This window comes from Felis catus, chromosome B2 (assembly GCF_018350175.1).
Source record: "Felis catus isolate Fca126 chromosome B2, F.catus_Fca126_mat1.0, whole genome shotgun sequence".
Lineage (NCBI taxonomy): Eukaryota > Metazoa > Chordata > Mammalia > Carnivora > Felidae > Felis > Felis catus.
In genome coordinates this window covers 105940250-105961958 of record NC_058372.1, presented here as the reverse complement: position 1 = coordinate 105961958, position 21709 = coordinate 105940250, and the positions used below count along the sequence as shown (strand labels likewise).

General features: G+C 39.5%; 1 long non-coding RNA gene across 2 annotated transcripts; it reads right to left on the bottom strand.

The window, feature by feature from the left end:
• Window positions 1-2001: 2001 nt before the first annotated feature.
• On the bottom strand, window positions 2002-10244 carry LOC123385525. Of its 2 annotated transcripts, XR_006598209.1 has the most exons (4): window positions 9878-10244; window positions 3910-3965; window positions 2690-2825; window positions 2002-2448 (listed from the first exon to the last, which is right to left on the bottom strand). It is a non-coding gene; the product is annotated as an uncharacterized LOC123385525 (long non-coding RNA). The 2 variants fall into 2 exon arrangements; XR_006598208.1 differs by lacking the exon at window positions 3910-3965.
• Window positions 10245-21709: the final 11465 nt, after the last annotated feature.

Here is a 21709-nt window from a genome sequence, read left to right as displayed (position 1 = left end):
AAAGGCTTACAGAGCCTGTAGAGCTGAGATTCAGTGTCTCCATCTGTGAGCCTGCCTCCTGACACATAACAACCATAGCCTTACCAGTAATCAATCAACCAACAACCATCAAGTATCCCCTCTGTGCAAGACACAGAGTATATAAGTGGTCTCCAGGCTTCTTACAAATTATAGGGCATGACTCCCACATTCAAAGAACTTAATTCCAGATGAATTAGAAGAACTTCAAGAGCATTCATCAGTGAGGAAGATGAAAGTTGTGACTGCCATCAATAAGGCTTCAGATAAACTCTGAAAGTCATGCCAGGGCCACCAGCATCATTGGAAACAATGGTCCAACAGTGAACAGAGGACCTCAAAGCAAGAGGCATATTTTGACAACTTACCACTGAGCACTTCTTGAGGACTGGAAGGATTTGTAATGGAGATGAGGGGACCAGGGTTTCAACAGTGGCAATCATAAAAGCTCAAAGTTTGAAAATATGCCTCCAAATTAGAGAATCACATTATTGAAACATGAAGTGTGTGAATGGAAGTACTAGTTTGATCAGACGTGAGTTTAGGTACCATATTTGGACAAACTAAAAAATACTTGAAATATAACTTGTATATAAATAAACATTAAGCCTTTTAGTTTAAGTTCTAACATGATCTCTCTAAACTTCTACTAAAATATTTTTGTAACAAACCCAAAAAGGATGTATACATTTCCAAGGCTGCAACCTAAAAATGATACTCAGCTGATCTGCAGAATTTGAGAGGAATTTCCTCTAAATGTACAACAGATAAAACTAAGCACACAGAACAACTGTATGATACTCACATGACAGTGAGGAATGAGACAACATTACTACTCCTCACTCTTTAATCACTGGGTCAGAAAAACCTCAGTCAGAAAACTGGGCAACTTGCCATATGAATGATGTTTTTTGAGAAGTCAGAGTCCCTTCTCTACCTCCCTCTCCCTCAGAATCTCTTTCTACTGTCATAGAGATGGCTACACCCAGAAAACAATCAGGCACAAAGAGAGAAGGAGTGATAAATGTGAAGGCTTGGTCTCAGAAAGTTTTAGGTAAGGGAGTCAGGAAGAGCTGGTAACAGCATTCATGGGGAGGGAAGTTTTTGTGCATGTGATTTACTCAGAAAGCTAGAAAGCAAGGTTAGGAGACCTCATTTCAGTTCAACAGAGCTGCACTAGAAGAAAGTCTGCTAAACATTTGAAATGGGGTCATGTATCAGGTATTATCCGACTGTATCTCTGAGAAGGGCTTTTACCTAGTGCCCAAGGGCAGAGTTGAGCAGAGGGTAACTGACAAACTCTATCTGTTGGCAAATACTGGGTTTGGATTGAATTTTCCCTCTCAGAAGATAATTTTTTTAAAAGCCATTCAATTCTATATCCATCAGGATTATTAACTTCAAGCAACAGAAACCAAATCTAACTATCCCAGCCAAAAGAAAAAGGAGGAGGAGGAAGAGGAAGAGAAGAAAGAGAGAAAGGAGAGTAGGGGGGCTTTTTCATTCATTCATTCACTCATTCATTCATTCAACAAGTCTTGATTGAATCCCTACTAGTGTCAGAGGCTGTAATATATCCATCACCTATCGTATGGATGTGTGTTTCTAACTAGACTTACCCAGACTTCAGGCAACATACTGCTGAGGAAGCTGATAGATAATTCTGTGGGTATGGCACAAAGTTTCTGAAAGATGTATTCACGTGGCAGAAATGAAAAGAAGAGAATGGGGGCACTTAACTGGCTCAGTCAGTAGAGCATCTGACTCTTGATCTCAGGGTTGTAAGTTCAAGCCACACACTGGGTGTACAGACTACTTAAAAATAAAAAAAATGCACCGAGTGCCTGGGTGGCTCAGCTGGTTAAGTGTCCGCCTCTTGATTTCGGCTCAGGTCATGATCTCACGGTTCATGAGATGGAGCCCCACATCCAGCTCTGCTCTGACAGCACAAGCCTGCTTGGGATTCTCTCTTCCTCTCTCTCTCTCTCTGCCTCTTCCCCACTCATTCACTCTCATTCCCTCTCTCTCTCAAAGTAAATAAATAAACATTTAAGAAAATAAAAATAAAAAATAATTTAAAATTTTCTTAAAAAGAAGAGAAGCAAATGTTCTAATGGAACATCTCAGACTTTGTTCTCAGACTTAAGAATGGTTAGCAGACTTCAGTGCTTTTTTTCACCTTGAACTGCAGAGAAAGTCATCTGTAGAGTAAAGTTCTAAACGTTTTCCGGTTTCCAAGGTCATTCCCTGAGGGCATGCCAAAGTCTCAGTACAATCAGATAGGAAGCAGGAACTGCGAAGAGTGCAGGCACAGCAGATTTGGTCCCCGTGCTGGTTCCCCGGACAGGGAGCAGCATCCAGTGGAGTGTCAGCAAGTGACGCGGAGCAGGGTGACCAGTGGCCCCATGGTGAAGCTGGGAGCTACAGGGCCTGTACACAACACAGAGGAGGAACTGTCAGGTGGAAAATTTAGGAGGAACTGAGGACAACTTCTTCCTTTCTCGATACGCACTAGACCCAGGGTTTTTCTTCAGCGGCACTTCTGACATTGTGATGGGACATTTCTTCCTTTTATAAGGCTGCCCCACGCTCTGCAGGGTCTTTAGCATCCTGTTACTGCCCACTAAATACTCACAATGGGGCAAATATCTCACTCCCAGCCACCACTTACTTCACAAAAGATTTCTGTAAAATATACTTTCTTCCCTGCGGGGTTTCACCAGCATCAAAGAGCGTGATCCTCTTGTCAAAGTGTCAAGCCTCTTCCCGTGTCACCATTGTTTCCTTGTCAAGAGCACCTAGAAAACCTAAATAGGCCAATTGCCAATGTGTCACCATTTTTCAAATAACTCGGTTACTTTTTTTTTTTTTTTTATTTTTTTTTTCAACGTTTATTTATTTTTGGGACAGAGAGAGACAGAGCATGAACAGGCGAGGGGCAGAGAGAGAGGGAGACACAGAATCGGAAACAGGCTCCAGGCTCCGAGCCATCAGCCCAGAGCCCGACGCGGGGCTCGAACTCACGACCGCGAGATCGTGACCTGGCTGAAGTCGGACGCTTAACCAACTGCGCCACCCAGGCGCCCCAAACTCGGTTACTTTTTAAGAGGGAAAAGTCAAATCTTTTCCAGTGGATTTCTCCCCAGTGCTACCTGCCTGTTTGTTTACAAGATAAAAGAGCATCCTAGTTGTTAGCTCTACCCTCTCATGAGGTCGGTAAGGAGACGCGCGGAGGATGGCTAGCAGAATGGGTTAGGGTGGACGTGTTTAGTGAAAGGGCCATGAGGAGGATAAAAAGTGGCTTGTTTGCTTCTCCAGTTATTCGACTGTTACATCTTATCTAATGCCATACACACACGCACGCGCACACACACTCACTCACCCCACATTCTATTCTCCAGGCCAGAAGTAACTAGGAAATTCTGCTTTTAGAACGTCCAGAAAGAAAATGAGTGAAAGAAACAGGTAGACCTCTAATGCTATAGAACCGCCACTCTATTATGTTGCGCTAGTTTTCTTTTTCTCAGAAAGAGTAATGAAACATGTTCCCACTGTCCTCTTGAAAAGGCTTTTGTTCAGCGAAGCACAATTGGGAATTATAGGATAAATCAAAGGGTCAGACGGTGACCTCTTTCCTTAGAGAAAACACATGTTCATGACAGAACCCGAAGAAGGCGAAGGGTGAAGAAGAACAATGAAAATACTTTGCTCCTTTCTTTTAAAGAACATTACAGTTCGCGTCTGCAGAACAACATTAAAGCAGATGCCTGAGCGAGGCTCTGGGTAGAGCAGACACGATGTCCTGTGCACCACGATGCTGCTGCGGGCATGGCCGCAGGTACCGGCCACAGACCCACTGCAGGGGAAACACGCAGGAAGTGATCTGCTCACCATGGTGGCTGCTGTGGGGATGGATGCTACTTTCTAATGAACTGCCGTGAACGTTTCTGAAAGCAGGAGAGAGAAAAACAAAATGTAAAAGAGCGTACTGTTAGAACAGACGGCAGTTGTACAGCCTAAGGGATTCATCTGTCCGGTCACGATGTGAATGTAAAGAACGGGTAAGTTCCTGCAGGAATTAAGCAGAGATGTTGGCTCTCTCTCTCTGCGATTTTAGGCCCATGGCCCTAAACTGCCTGGGTCCCAAAGTAAAGGAAATAATCTAAACTACTGGGATTTCGTGACGCCCATGAGGTAATTTGGGACATTAATTCATCAAATGTGCACACAGTTCTTGGGCCTCCAAATTGTTTCTCAGTGATTACTGCATAAGCGTCTTTGGGACAACTAACATAAATTAATACTTTAATTTATATCTCATTCTCTTTTCATAGAAAAGATTAAAATAAAAGGCTTATAGTGAATGACAACTAATAATCTTGGACTTGAGATCTCTCTCTTCCACAATTATATAAGTCTTTCCCAGAATGAGAACATCATGCTCAATAGCAACTTCCCTTAATATTTGCCAGACTATGCGGATGAGTAAAAATTTTTAGCTGCATAAATATTGACAGTCAATGGACTCTGTCATCTCCAGCTAACATTAATCAGACTTTGATATTCAGTCGTAACGAGTGAAGAAAAATCCTCCGGTTGTACGTTACATTTTGGTTCTTAGGATAAGTCAATTGAAATACAGCTCCAGTGGCTGTATTTTAATAAATATTTTTAAAGGTTTAATAATTTTCCATAAAACAAGCAAGGATACTGTTAATTTCAGACTTACTTTTGAGAAACCCACAAGTACATACCAAAGCTCCATGATACATGATATTTGCTACCAAAAAAAAAAAAAAATGGAGAATTTAGGCTTAAAAAGTCACTTTTGTGGTTTACCCAAGCATCACTGATCCTTGAATTTTAATCAGCTTTACAGATCATTAACGTCAATGTCAGATTAAAGAAAGAAATCTAGTTAAGTGATTCTCACATTATAGCAGTGGATTATTTAGAATTCATTTTTGATAGGGTCGTTTCTTCTGTTTAAAAATAATATGAGTCCTGAAGTGTCAGTCGTGTTTTATATCTGATACCTATCTGGTATCAATAGAGAAGTTTAGTTAGAGGTCAAGAGGAGGTTATTCTCTTTGTTTGTTTTGTCTTTACTTGTTTCTCAGCAAAAAATTATAAACTTATAGTGTTTAACTGACTTATTTCATACAATTGTCCTATCAATAAAGACTTTTAATTTGGGGAGTATTTGGTTTTCTTAGTATTAGCACTTTTTAAATGCAATGAGACAGGCATAAATCAACAGTTACAAAGACTCTGCAACAAGGGAGAATTGATGAAGCACGATGAAGAGGGAGGGCTTTTTAACCATGAAACAAATATTTACTCCCATTTTGGTACGCCCCACATCAGCCTCTTCCTTGCTAAGAGAAAGTTCAGAATTTTACCTATATCTCTGAATCCAGACATTTTATTTTCGTTTGTTTGTTTTAATTTAAATTTTAGTTAGTTAAAATACAGCACAATATTGGTTTCAGGAGCAGAATTCAGTGATTCATCAAGAACATACAACACCCAGTGCTCATCACAAGTGCCCTCCTTAATGCCCATCACCCATCTAGCCTATCTCCCACCTCCCTCCCTCCATCTACAGATTCGAAGGGGTACATGCACCCCAATATTTATAGCAGCATTATCAGCAATAGCCAAACTATGGAGAGAGCCCAAATGTCCATCGACTGATAAATGGATAAAGAAGATGTGGGGTGTGTGTGTGTGTGTGTGTGTGTGTGTGTGTGTATAATGGGATATTACTCAACCATCAAAAAGAATGAAATCTTGCCATTTTTAATGACATGGATGGAGCTAGAATGTATTATGCTAAATGAAATGTCAATCAGAGAAGCACAAATACCATAAGATTTCACTCATGTGAAATTTAAGAAGCAAAACAGATGAACATATGGAAAGGGGGGGTAAAAAGAAAAGAAAGGGAAACAAACCACAAGAGATTCCTAACAACAAATCTAGACATTTTAAATTTAATCATTTAAAATACCTTTAAAGGGGTGCCTGGGTGGCTCAGATGGTTAAGCACCAGACTTCAACTCAGGTCACGATCTCACGGTTTGTGGGTTTGAACCCTGCTTTGGGCTCTGTGCTGACAGCTCAGAGCCTGTAGCCTGCTTCAGATTCTGTGTCTCTGTCTCTCTCTGCCACTCCCCTACTCACGCTCTGTCTCTCTCTCTCTCTCTCTCAAAAATAATAAACATTAAAAAAAATTTTATAAAAATAAAATACCTTTAAAATGAAGGGCTATAAGTATTGTCTATATAGACTCCAACAAATTCAGGAGTCTGTATATGGCTAATATTTGAGTTCTAGAGGAACTCTCCCATTTTAGGGGTATTTGTGTTTCCCAAGCACTGTTCTGTTCCGTAATTAGGCTTGCAAATTAAATCTACTGCAGATTGTCCTAGAATGAAAGGGAATCCATTCTCAGTCTATTGTGATTTTCTGCCCTCCCCTATCAGTTATACAGCAACATTTCAAGGAAAGTTAATCACAGTATAGAATTCTGGAAGTTTTTAGAGATGAGTTAGTTTCTGGAAAGAAAAATTCATATATGAAGAGGCTTAAAATTTTGTGAAACCATTGCAGTTACCACAGGAGCAAGAAAGTAAAGTGGGAAGCTTAGAGACGAGAGTGCAGATAGTCTGGCCCTACGTTTCTATGTGATTTGGGGTCACATAAATTTTCTAGTGTTTATTTCCTTAGCTGTAAATAGAATTTCTGTTCAACAGAGCAGATGAAGCCAATGTGAAGATACACACACACACACACACACACACGCACACACACGAAAATATTAGATACAGTACAACATCAGATATTTCTTCTTATCCTTACTAAAGTTTCGAATAAGAAAACAATACCCATCGGTAACCGAAACTATGAAGAAACTTAAGATTGAAGCACTAACAAAAGAAAAATAACCCTGAGGAGTATCAGACATGAGGTGGGGGTAGAATCTGGTGCCTGAGAGACGATGATGGGTGAGGCTACAAATGTGTGTTCAGTGGGATATTGGGAATGGAGCACTCTGCTTGAAGATAGGAGACAGAAAGAGTCCAGTCCAGGAAACAGAGAGAACACCTGTGCTTACTGGCCCAAGAATACACCATGGAAAGCAGGCTGGCAGCACTGGATGAAGAATGGAAAAAGAGTTTTCCTCAATGAACTGAAACTGAAAGCCATGCCTGGATATTAGGTTCAATGTGTCATCACCTGCGTGAAGTTACAACCACAAATTTAGAAATTAAAACTCAGTACAGACATAGTTATATACAGTTATATACTCCCTAACTCTGTCCACTGAGAGGGCTAGGGTACCCCAACAGCAGTGAACATACCTAGTGGCCAGTCTTACTTTCTAAAGGCCATTCTCTAATAAAAAGAAACAGGTTCCTTGAGGAATAGCTAGTCCTAGGGTTGGAGCAGGGAAAATACAAGATGAGTCTGGAGCATCTTGAAGTGCCAGAAGGCCAGGAAGTAGTCGTACAGGAATTTTAAAAAATCCTCTTACATGCTATTCACAAAAAGACAAGACACATCTATAACTTTTGGACCTAGAATTACAATTATTTACCACAATAAAAAAAATTAAAGGGGGAAACATTTGGTGATATTCATTGATGCAAAAAAGCACTTGATAAAACCCAACACGCATCTGTGATTTAAATAAAAATTAAGAATAGAACGATTTTGTGTGAATCCAGCAAAGGGTATCTACCACAGAGTAAATCTTCTATCTAATTGTGAAAATGCAAAAGCATTCTTTTTTAATTATTTTTTCAAAAGCATTCTTTTTAAATTCAAAAACAAAACAAGAATTCCCACAGTCACCACTGAAATTCAATTATTGTATTCAAGGTCCTAGATAGAATGATAAGATAAAAAAATGATAAAGTATCAAGAAATGAATTTAATAAATGATAGATAAGGGTTTTATGGAAAAAACTGTAAAATTTTACTGAGGGATATAAAAGAAGATCTGAAAAAAATGGAAAGCTATAGCATGTTTGTGGAAGGAAAAATCATTATTTAAAAGAACTCTGTCCTGTCAGATTTAGTCTATATCAAATGCAATCTCAGTCAAAGTCCACACATTTTGTCAGACCTCTATAAGCCTTTCCTAATGGAATAGCCACGAGTTCCCAAAATAATTTTGAAGTACAAAAAAAGGGGGACTACTTTGTCAGCTATGAAGATTTAATGTGGTAATACCCATTCAAACTGCATGGTATTGGCACAGATATGTTCAAATAGGTCAGTGGAACAGAACGGAGAACCCAGAAATATATTCACACATCCGATCTTATCTGACAGGACATTGCAAGTTCACAAGGAAAATATGGGCTTATATACAAAGTAAGAGGTGTTGGGATGAAGGCTATCCATCTGATAAAGGAAGTATTTTAGATTTCCTTCTCATGCCATTTAGAAAAATGAAATCCAGATGAATTAAAGACCTAAATGGGAATAAAACTTGAAACATTTTAGAACAAATTATGGGAGCATGTCTACATGACCTTACAAGAGAGAAGGAATTCTTAGAAAAGCACTAACGTCATAAATCATAAAGAAAAACGACTAATAAACTTAATTATATCAAAATTAAAAAAAATTTTTTTAACGTTTATTTATTTGTGAGACAGAGAGAGACAGAGTATGAACAGGGGAGGGTCAGAGAGAGAGGGACACACAGAATTGGAAATAGGCTCCAGGCTCTGAGCTGTCAGCACAGAGCCCGACGCGGGGCTCGAACTCATGGACCATGAGATCATGACCTGAGCCGAAGTCGGACGCTTAACCGACTGAGCCACCCAGGCGCCCCATCAAAATTTAAAACTTCAAGGCAAGCCTCAGAATGAGAGAAAATGTTTGCGATACATACATGCAATAAAACAAAGATTATTAACTTAAGTATACACAAGATTCTTAAAAATCAACAGAAGAAAAATGACAAACCAAAATGAAAATGGGTAAAGGATATGAAAGGGAATTCCTCCTGAGATAAACATTTCAAATGCTTGACCTCCTTGCAGTCAGAGAGATACAAGTTAAAGCAATTCAATGCTATCTGGCCCCCCATCAAATTGGCAAAAATTCCATCCCAGTATTGAGATGATGTGGGAATATGGGAATGTTCACAAACTCCTGGAGAGGGGATAAATTGGCACAACCACTTTGAGTATTTAACAATTTCTATCATTGAAAATGTTCACTTCAAACATTCCAAATTATTTTGGTATCTGTTCTCTTTCACTGATACAAAAGAAGACCTGCATAAATGTCTTTTGCAATATTAGAAACAAAGTTGAAACAAACTAAAATGCCAGTAATAAGGGAACAAACAAAAGGCCATATATTCATACACTGACTATAATAAAGTCAACTAACAAACCAGATGCAGGCATGTCCACCTGAAATTTTTAGCAGGGAGTACAGGAGAACAACCTGAACAACTATTAGATTTTGTTCCTGAAAAAGGAAAAACAAAAACAAACTCAGGGCGCCTGGGTAGCTCAGTTGGTTCAGCGTCCAACTTCAGCTCAGGTCATGATCTCCCGGTTCATGAGTTCGAGCCCCACCTTAGGCTCCGTGCTGACAGCTCGAACCTGGAGGCTGCTTTGGATTCTGTGACTCCCTCAGTCTTTGTCTCTGTCTCTCTCTCTCTCTCAAAAATCAAAAATAAATAAATATTAAAAAACAAAACAAAAAACCTCTGGGCAACCGTGTGGAAGAGTCACTGGAACAGAAAGCAACTAAGACAGAGAGATATTAAAACAATATAGAACAACAACAACATGAATAAAAACCAAACGGCAACTGCAGAACTCACCTGTGACAATGACCAGCTGTCCTTGGGCCTCAGGACATGAAAGCATTAGTGCCACCATCTCCTCTGTGCAACCACGTAATTCCCATAGAGGAACCAAGCCAACATATCATCACCAGACAGAGGACTAAACTGAGGGACACATTTGCCAAAATTAACAGCCTCAAAGAAAAGTTCAGCAGAGTGCCTCTGGGTTGCAAACTGATTCCGTCTGTATTAGGGGAAGGATTCATAGATTCCTTGGGTTGCAGAGGAGCTCAATGTAAGAAATGGATACAGAGTAGCAACCAGCCTAACTGCAGGAAAACAAAGAGGCTTTCAGCACGGAAAGAAGGCAGCAAGCAAAAGAAAAATTATCGCTAATACCTGATTTTATTCTGGTGAATATTTCTCGCACCACTTTTTCTGTCCCTTGCCTTGCATTTGCGTAAATTTCACCATCCTGGAATTTTTAGCTTATGGCAGTCTCTAATTCATCTGCATAGTACTTACCCTGTCTGGAGTCAACCTGTTTCTTGATGTTTACATCCGTCTTTCGTCAGTCACAGAAGTTCAGGAAAAGCTTGTCTGTCTTGTTCACCTCAGCACTCAGAAAAGCGACTGAGATAAATAGTAAATAAATCTTCGTTGAATAAATTAATGCATTCTTTAGGACGGATGTGTGTTTTTAGATGAGCAATAGCTGATTCTTAGTGATAAATGACTCTGATGAACTATTTTGACAATTAACCCAAGATAATTAAACTAAGAGTAAGGTTTAGAACAGATTTCTGAAAAAAATATTTAATCCTCCTTTATAGCATTGGCTCTGAGCCCCTGATCTCCATGCATATCCTTATTATCATAACACAAGGTAAAATTTTAATCATTTTTACCCATTTTCCTTAATGTAAAACTCATTGAAATGTCATTATTTCACCACGCATATATACATCTTTGAAACAACATGTTTTGTCTCCTCTCTCAACTGAACGGAGATAGTAATACCTGTTTTTTGCTTTATGGAGATCAGAGATATTAATATCTGTTCCTTCATAGAATGTGAAAATTGATTTTGAGAAAGAATTCTATGTTTTTCTTTAATTGTCTTGAAGTCAGATGCTATTTAAAAATCTAAGATCCTGCTTAGATTTTATATCTTATTTTCTTTTATCACTAATGCCTACGAGGAAATGGATTATTCATTTAAAAAGATAACCTCAACTTTATTTCTGGTGTGAGACTTTGGCAACTTAAGCATCTCCAAACAATAAACTCTATTCAGGACCCAGCTGATTGATTACTTTCCTTGATAAGTGGCAAAGGGATGCTTAGTCCATAAACATAAAAGTAGTAGCTTTACAAGTGTTTTAGCTTTGGAAAGCACATGCTTGGGACTTCATCCAGATAAGAGAAAAGATTAACTCACTCTACTCACTTCTTGGCATACAGAGAAAGGCTGGTCCACCCGCCAGCCTTCCAGTTAAACGCTGTTGTCATGGTACCTTCCAATAGGTAAGGTTAAGCACAATTTCTCTTTGACTGGGCCACAGTATTCTTTTTTTTTTTAATTTTTTTAATGTTTGTTTATTTTTGAAGGAGAGAGAGACAGAGTGTGAGCAGGGGAGGGGCAGAAGAGAGGGAGATACAGAATCGGAAACAGGCTCCAGGCTCTGAGCTGTCAAGCACAGAGTCTGACACGGGGCTCGAACTCACGAGCTGTGAGATCATGACCTGAGCCAAAGTCAGATCCTTAACTGACTGAGCCACCCAGGTGCCCCTGGCCTACAGTATTCTTTAAAGCCCTTGGAATATTCAGCAGAGGTGTAGTATTTACCTAAACCCAAAAGGCTCTGGGGTGGTTAAGTATTTAATTCAATCAACTTACCCACTTATTAAGTTTTATAGGAGCCAAGGGGCTGCATGTTCCTGCCCTCAGCCCCTTATCTTTTGTAAAGGAGAAAAATAAATCCCATTAAGTCCAGCGGCCACAGTTCTTCTTGCTTAACCTCCAATTGCCTAAGAACGTGCCATACACAAAGTGGCCATATAATTTATTCTCCAAACCAGGACATTTGTGTGAGTCAAAGGGAATCCTAGTAGGCAGGGTCACAAGAACAAATAAAAACCAGTAATGCCTAGACAAGCCAGAATGCATGGTGGGTGGTCAACCTAGCATGACATGGGGTTTTGACAGTAACGAGGACAATGATAATGCTCTTAGAGGAAAAAGTGCCCAATGTGTTCCCGCATTTGGCATCTGTTACTAACTAACCCTGTGTCTCTGAAGCTGCTGCTTATATTCATTGTGTCTCACACTCCTCAGGTTTAGCTTTACTTAAGAAAAATTTTCAGCCTGAGACAGCAAAATGCCATCCTCAGTCACAGGCCCAAGGGACTGTTTCTGTTACTTATTTATTTTCTGGTGAATGCTTTGTCACCAGCGTTCAATTTCATTCGCTAGAACAACTTGTAAATAAAACACCATCTGAGAATGTCAAGCCTTTTCTATTTCTGTTTTTTGAAATTCATCTGTTTCGAGAAATCTATCTGTAACCACCAAATTTTCAGTCTATTTGTTAGCAACCCTTTGCGCTGGTGTTGACGTGGCGTTCACGATGAACCGTGACTTTGCCTGAGCTACCAATTGCACACGACTGCTGGCTGCCAGCATTGAGGAAAGACGAATCCAAGTCTTTGCTGAGTCTTGGTGCTCCCTCACAAAAGAAGCTTGCCCCATCTTCAATATTTCTGCCTGGTCAGAAACTTTCCTCAGATAGCCTTCGCAGTTAAAAAAACATAAAATGTCATGTCAAAATTACATGGTTACACTCTTATCTAGCAGCGCCATGATTATTTAATATCTTACACAATGATCTCACGCACTCAGCTCGGGTCTTGAGCTGTGGAGTCATGAATCTCTATCCCGCCAGAATTTGCATCTCCATTATCACATTTTTGTTCTGTCACCACAATGTCTCAGGTTGCCTGTCTGGTAAAATGAGACTTCAACGACATTGTTATTCTCTAATTTTAATAAAGCGGAGCGTTGAGACTCTCATTCAGAGGGAAATTCTGACGAAGGAAGCACATTAAAACTTCAACTACCAGAAACATAGAAATGCAGATCAAAACCAAAATGCATCACTTTTGAATTCCTGGAGTTTTTAAAAGATTTGCCCAACTCTTCTGCTCCCCTTTTACTTTGGAGACAGGATCTCAGATCATCCGCAGCAAATAAAAAGCTGGGTGAATATTTAGGGGCACATCTCAGAGCACTACTGCTCTGAGCATATTGTTCACTGGCTGGGTAAGTTCCTTCAGCGGGGAACAAAGAGCATATGCATAAAGCTGGGGAGAGTTCTAACTCTAAGGCACTGTCAGGGAGGAAGAACCATGTCCAAATTCCATAGACAGCTCAGCTCATCAAATATGTTTTGCAGGTCAAGTACTCTGCTAAGGACTTTACATACGTTATCTCTGATTATAGTCACAATCATATGAGTGAGGCATCATTCCTATCCCTATTTTAAAGATCAAAAAACTAAGTTTCCTCTAGAAAGGAGTGAAGCCAGCATCAGGCAAGTAGCAGTTTTGCTCTAGAGTCTATACCCTCTGTACTCTTGTGTGTTACCCACATGACTAAACCCTTACAGTGGGAACTAATGTAATATGATTTGGAAGAAATGGTAAATAACATGAATACTGGGAGAAGACTTGAAGTAATAGTCTAGTCAGGGAGAAAAATGATCGAGGCAGCAGAAACTATAAGAAAATAGATTTTGTTTGGTTTAGGATATGATGAGGATGGCTCTATTGATTTTCAAAAAGTTATGCTAGAAAAGATTTTTATTTACTCATTTATTGAATCAGCAAATATTTATTGAGTATCTTCCATGTGCTGAAGACTATTATATGTGCTGAAGATACAGAGTGAAAAGTCCCTCCTCTCAAAGAACTTAAATTCTAGAGAAGAAGACAGATAACATACAAGTCAGTAAATAAAAATACAATTTCAGGTAATAATTGTCAAGAACTGTGAAGGGTTGGGGATCATATCCTACTTGCAAGTTAGTAAATTAGCTTGCCACAGTTTCATGGAGAAAGAAGACCTAAAGTTTTATATCCAGCAAAAATATCTTTAGTAAATGAAGGCAAAATAAAAATGTGTTCAGATGACAAAAAAGGCGGGGGGGGATTTCATCAGCAGGAGACCAGCACTAAAGAAAATACCAAAGGAATTCTGGAGGCAGAATAAAAAATGTGATCCCAGTTCTATGAGGGCAGGGCCATGAAAATGTGGGAAGAAATAAAGAGCAATAAAAGAAAGAAAGAAAAAAAGAAAGAAAGAAGATAAATCAAAATTAATATTGACTATGAAAGATAATAATGCCTTCTGAAATTTAAAATATGTGTGCAAGTAAATACACTGCAACAATAGCACAAAAGACAGGGGAGGGGGCTGGTAAATGAATTCTTAGTCTAGGTCTTCTAAGAAGCAGACTGGATTAGCCATGCAAAAGTTTTGTGCAGTTGAGGCCTATAAAGGAAAGTAAGGAGGGAACTGGGGAAGGTCAAGAGAGCTGTCAGGTCAAACTGTAAATTCCATGTCCTTTTCAAGTGCACATGGAACACTTATCAAGACTGACTACATGTCAGGGGCACCTGGATGGTTCGATCAGTGAAGCATGAGACTCTTACTCTCTGGTTTGTAAGTTCAAGCTCCATATTGGGCAGAGAGATTACTTAAAAAATAAAAATCTTTAAAATTAAAAAAAAAATTGACGGGGCGCCTGGGTGGCGCAGTCGGTTGAGCGTCCGACTTCAGCCAGGTCACGATCTCGCGGTCCGTGGGTTCGAGCCCCGCATCGGGCTCTGGGCTGATGGCTCAGAGCCTGGAGCCTGTTTCCGATTCTGTGTCTCCCTCTCTCTCTCTGCCCCTCCCCTGTTCATGCTCTGTCTCTCTCTGTCACAAAAATAAATAAATGTAGAAAAAAAAAATTTAAAAAAAAAAAAAAAAAAAAAAAAAAATTGACTACAGGTCATAAAACACATCAAATAATTGAAATCGTTCAAAATATGGATTATAGACATAGTGTAATTAAACTAGAAATCTATAACTAAAATAATCTCCCAAATCAGGGTTTGGAAATTAAGCAATGCACTTCTGAGTAATGCATGCTCAAAAACATCATATTGGAAATAAGAAAATATTTATAATTGAATGGTAATGAAATATTACAGATCAAAATTTGTGGATATCAGCTAAAGCTTAGAAGGAAACCTATAGCTTAATATATTTATTAGATAAAAAGTTAAAGTTAAAACATCAATGGTTTATTTTTTTATAAATTTTTTTAACGTTTTTATTTATTTTTGAGACAGAGAGAGACAGAGCATGAACGGGGGAGGGGCAGAGAGAGAGGGAGACACATAATCGGAAGCAGGCTCCAGGCTCTGAGCCATCAGCCCAGAGCCTGGCGCGGGGCTCGAACTCACGGACGGTGAGATCATGACCTGAGCTGAAGTCGGACGCTTAACCGACTGAGCCACCCAGGCGCCCCCAAAAATCAATGGTTTAAATAGTTACCCCCCAAAATTAGAAAACAACAACAATAACAACAGTATAGTAAACCCAAAGAAAATAGAAAAGAAATAATAGGGGTAAGAGCAGAAATGAATGAAATAGGAAAGAACTACAAAGTAGAGAAAATTACTGGGACCAATCAACAAAAAATGTAATTAATGGCTTCTCAGATAATAATTTAAGTCCTCTTTCAATTTGATTGAATGCAAACCATGAAAGAAACAAAGGAATTGCTATCTAGTCATTGAAGTCATTTACTTTCTTAATCTCAGCACTAATACTTTGAAATATCCCTCTGTTTGGCACCATGGGGATTTTTGGTAAGATTATGAGACAATTGGGATGAAAACCTTGTTTTATAAAAGAAAAATGGTAGTTATGAAGGAGGAGGTAGGAGAGAAGTATCAACCCCCTGTGACACGGGCTTTCACACTCATACTCTCTCAGGCACATCCATTTTGGTACATATTATACAAGGAAGTTAAGGAACACAAATGCATGTACTTAGAGCTTTCTATGCCAGCACACCTCCTGGATTTGCCTACTCCCAGGGGCGTACACATCCTGGTTTGTTTTAAATGAATTGGTTATTTTTCAGGATCTGAATCCCTTTAGAAACTGATGGGCACTCTGAGCCATCTCCCACAGAATACTACACACACATGCATACCCAAAACCCTTCATGCAGCTTTAGGGAATTCACAGACTGCCCTGAATCCCATGCATGGATTGTCAATTTAGAAATCCTGGCCAACCTATGCAATAGCATGGAAGGACCCAGAGCGTATTTTGCTAAGTAGAATGAATAGGACTGAGAAAGACAAATGCCGCATGATTTCACTCTTATGTGGAATCTGAAATGAGCAAACAAGCAAAGAGCAGAATCAGACCTATAAACACAGAGAACAAACTGATGGCTGCCAGAGAAGAGGGGAGTGGGGGATGGGCAACATGGGTGAAGGGGAGTGGGAGATACAGGCTTCCAGTTACAGAAGGAATAAATCACAGGAATAAAAGGCACAGCATAAGGAATATAGGCAATGATATATTACATATTACATATTACATATTACATGTATGAAATGATAACAATTGTAATCGTGTTGTACCGTGACAGATGGTAGCTATACTTGTCGTGAACATAGCATAATGTATAAATTTGTTAAACTACTACTCTGTACACCTGAAACTAATGTAACATTGTGTGTCAACTCTACTCAAATGAAAAAATAATAATAATAAATTTAAAAATTAATTTTAATTTATTACAATTTCAGCTCGGGTCATGATCTCATGGTTCGTGAGACTGAGCCCCGCATCAAGCTCTGCACTGAAAGCACAAGCAGAGCCTGCTTGGGATTCTCTCTCTCCCTCTCTCTCTGCCCCTCCCATGCTCATGCTGTCTGGTCTCTCTCTCTCTCTCTCTCAAAATAAATAAATAAACATCAAAATATTTCTTTTAATAAAAAATTAAATTAAAAAAAAAAAGAAAGCTTGGCCATATCCAACAACCCAATTTAGAGGTGAGGGATTCACACATAGAGGAGGTAAGTGACTAGAAATAACATAAGGAAGGTATCTGGGAGAACATATGTGGAGCCCCTGGTCCACGAAGTCATTTTTAAAAGGACTCCTTGGGGGAAGGGGGAAAAATAAAAATAAAAAATAAAAAATAAAATAAAAGGACTCCTCTCCTCCTTCCCTTCTCAAAATCATAGATCTAGTCTGTTTCAGATGTAGGATGAGAACTTGGGTCTCCTAAATTTCTGTTAAATAACACGTGTTTTTAAAAGTAAGGTGGTTTATTTCATTTACCTAAACAAGTCAAATGTCTATGCTTGTAACCATAGTTTCCATTTGCTTGTCATTCTGGCATAACACTTAAAAAATCTTTCCCTATGAGTCTGAAATATTGAAACTTTCATGCTAAGAGAAAATCCTTGATGCCAAATTTGAAACAAATGTTTGTTGAGTCAGAAAAAAAATTTTTATTTTGACAAGGTGTTTAAAAATTAATTATTATTTCTAAGGTCTCAGAACTGCTCCCGCAACCCCGAAGCACTCCCAGACTGGGATCACAGAACCCATAAACAAACAACGGTGACAGTTCAGCTCAAGGGCCACACGGTTTGAGACCAGAACTCAGGTAAACAGTCATTTTTCTTTTCAGCTGCTGAGAAAAGAAGAATATAATTTTTCATTCCACCCTCAGGACTAGATTCCAACTGTTAAGACGATTCCCAGGAATTAAAATGAAAACACCACGGGCTCAAAAATGAATCACAGGTAATCACTAGGTGCCTCAAGCTTTGTGTTTTCTTTTTCCATTGTATACAGGCCTGAGTTTCTGTCTTTATCAAGTTAACAGTTCGCTCATTTAGATCTGCTATGCAGAACACCAACTTCATGTCCCTGGAGCAATGAAGTAAGAAAGTGGAAAGAGGTGTCCATTACATTACAAGCCCTTAATATGATATTAACATGCTATCTGTGGTGCATATTTCACATATTAAGATGTTCTTCAAATCTTGAAATATATTGTTAAATACTCCATTAGAAATTGCTTCCATGTTTTTTCAGTGTTCTCAATAGGTTGAGTGTGGGGAAGGGGGTGATTTTGCCCTGCAGAGAACATGTGGCAATTTCTGGAGACATTTTTGATGGTCAGAACTTGGGAAGGTGTGTGCTATTGTCATCTAGTGTGTAGAGGCCAACGATGATGCTAAACATGTTGCAATACCCAAGACAGGCCCCATGACAAAGGATCGTCCAGCTCAGAATGTCATTATGCTGAGGTTAAGCAAGCCAAGTGCAGGCTTATGTGTGTTAATCTGTATTTATTTTTCTGACAATTATACATTACCTGTGGGTTTATATCAGTTTATTCAAAATAAACAACAATGTTTTAAAAATCAGTTTACTTCATTTAGAAACATCATACCAAAACTATCACTGAAAGTAAATGCATTATTACAAATGTTTTCATGTTTATCAGTATTCTGGGTGGGATTAGAAACCTGTTCAAGGATATAAGAAAGGGCATGTAGAAAAAAGGAACAAGGGGCGCCTGGGTGGCACAGTCGGTTGAGCGTCCGACTTCAGCCAGGTCACGATCTCGCGGTCTGTGAGTTCGAGCCCCGCGTCGGGCTCTGGGCTGATGGCTCAGAGCCTGGAGCCTGTTTCCGATTCTGTGTCTCCCTCTCTCTCTGCCCCTCGCCCGTTCATGCTCTGTCTCTCTCTGTCCCAAAAATAAATAAACGTTGAAAAAAAAAAAAAAAAAGGAACAAAATAAAGTTTCATCTTTATACTTTATGGATATAGAACACAATTATTGTAAAACACATTTGAAGTATTAATAATTTCCACTTCTTTGAACTTTATTTATTTTTTTCAACGTTTTTTATTTATTTTTGGGACAGAGAGAGACAGAGCATGAACAGGGGAGGGGCAGAGAGAGAGGGAGACACAGAATCGGAAACAGGCTCCAGGCTCTGAGCCATCAGCCCAGAGCCCGACGCAGGGCTCGAACTCACAGACCGCGAGATCGTGACCTGGCTGAAGTCGGATGCTTAACCGACTGCGCCACCCAGGCGCCCCAATAATTTCCACTTCTTGATGCTTTAATTATATACTCCATTTTGTAATGTCACTGTTTTTTGCTGGCCAATGAAATATTTTTTAAATAAACAAAAAATCAAAGATATATCTTTAACAGGTACCCATTTATGATGTTTCCCCACCTCTGTCCTTAACCAAAAATAAGTTTCCACAGCATTTTAACTGAAGATCCAAAAAGTGGCACCCTAGCAAATGTGGTGCTACCATAAATGATCGAATCTTTGGTTGTTTCTGAAAGTAACTGCAAGACAACAGAAAACCCTTTGTCTGGTTGACAATAAAAAGTTCTTTTATTTTTTTTTAAATTTTTTTTAACGTTTATTTAATTTTGAGACAGAGAGAGACAGAGCATGAACGGGGGAGGGTCAGAGAGAGAGGGAGACACAGAATCTGAAACAGGCTCCAGGCTCTGAGATGTCAGCCCAGAGCCCGACGCGGGGCTCAAACTCACCTACCGCGAGATTGTGACCTGAGCCGAAGTCCGACGCTTAACCGACTGAGCCACCCAGGCGCCCCAAAAAGTTCTTCTAGAAATATTATGTAGCTGAGGCACCTGGGTGGCTCTGTCAGTTAAGCTACTGACTCCTGATTTTGGCTCAGGTCATGATCTCACATTTTGTGAATTCAAGCTCCACATTGGGTTCCATGCTGACAGTGCAGAGCCTGCTTGAGATTCTCTCTCTCCCTCTCTCTCTGTGCCCGCCCACCCCCGCTCACACACACTCTCAAAACAGATAAATAAAATTTAAAAAAAAAGAAATATTATGTAGTTTATAACTATCTTGGGATGTCCAAGTACTGGGTTTGGATACACACAGCCAGAAGATTGCAGACAGGAGAAAAGCTGAAAGACACCATTGGACAAAGCACAACTGCACTGTCCCCCATCACTCTATACCTGTGACCCCAGGTCAGAAACCTCATTACATCCACCCAGAAGAACTAGGTACATCTACCCTCAGTCATGCTGGGAGGTACCTGTGCATTGCCACCACCCATGTTGCACAATGCTAACCCTAACCCAAGTGTAGGTGGGTCAGCTTGGGGGAAGCTAGATTTCCCGAAGCACCAGGGTTGGTAGGGAATGTGAAAATACAGATTTTAGCTTTATAGTCTTCATGGTTCTAGAAGTCAAGATAAAAAGAATTAGAATGGGAACTGAGCCAAATTATAGTATCTGCCATAGTCACCAAATTATTTTAAGACACATTAGCATTTTAAAACATTTATTTTATAGCAGTCTAATTTGGTTCTAAAGCTATTCACAGTCCTGTTTGTTTGCTTGGGGTTTTTTTTTGGTGAGGGGGAGGGAGTGGTGGGGAGGCTGCTACTCTGCATGTTTGTGTTCTTTCTCCAGATGGGTTCTTTTTTAAAATACGAAGCTTAATTGCCATATCATTTATTTATTGTATCAATAAACATTTATTGAGTGCCTACTATGAACAAGCATTATTCCATTCTGCACATTCAGCTGTGAATTTAAAAGGACAAAAATCCTGTCCTCATGGAATTCACATTCCAGTGAGAGCTCAGTAAGTCAAGTAGCATTAGGGTCAGCTACATATAACAAAAACAAAATTAAACTAAACCAAATTACAGGAACAAGACAGCAGTTTGTCTCTTACATAAAAGAAGGCTGACAATGAGAAAGATTGCAAAAATAGCCCAATTCTTCCCTCTTCTATATCATCCTCTTCGTTATGTAGCCTGCAGTTCCTCTCACTAAAGAGGTGGAATCTATTCCTTGAATCTGAGCTGGCCTTGTGACTTGCTTTGGCCAACGGAAGGAGGCAGAAGTGCTGGTGTTCCAGTTCCATGCCTAAGCCTTAAGGAGTTCTTCGTGTTTCCACTTGATCTTTTGTGCCTCTGTCTTTCATGAGAAGGATGTGCCCAACTGCTGTGCTGGAGGATGAAAGACACATGGAGCAGAGCTGAGTTATACCAACTGTCCCATTTGAACCCAGCCTAGACCAGGCTCAGTTGACCTCTGGAAGCAGGAGAGATCAGATCAGCCAAACTCCACAGATGCATGAGAAATAAGTGGTTTTGTACCCTGTTCAGGCTTTGTGAATATTTTTTACTTAGCATTCTTGTGGCAATAGAGAAACGATATAGGAACAAGGCAGTCGGGCAAGCATGAAAGCTTAGAAGTGTTAGGGACCCAAGCTCCTTATATCTTGCAGCTTTGAACCTCAATTTGTGGCTTCTGTTTCATCATCCAATACTGCTGCTGAGCTCTGACATCCAAATAGACACATCCCAGAGAGTGGGAAACCAACAAGGGGTGACAAAGGAGAAAAATGCTCTTTTTAAGAAGACCTCCTGGAAATTAATTATAGTCGCATCCAGCTGTAAGGAATGAGAATCAGAAAAGATGTAGTCTTTATCCTATTGCCTGTTCCTAGATTAAAACTGGGGGTTCTATCACCAAGGAAGAAGGCTAGATTCTGAGGGACAACTGGTAAACCACATGTGCCAATAAAACATACTGAGAGAAAGAATATTACCTATTTCCCCACCTCTGTTCTCATGTAGGGCTCTTACCAAGTGAAAGGAGGTTTCTAAACTTTAAAATACATTATTTTCTGGATGGACTGTACAATTATAATACTCAATAATTAAAGAAATAAATTCAAAATAGAATTTTTTCC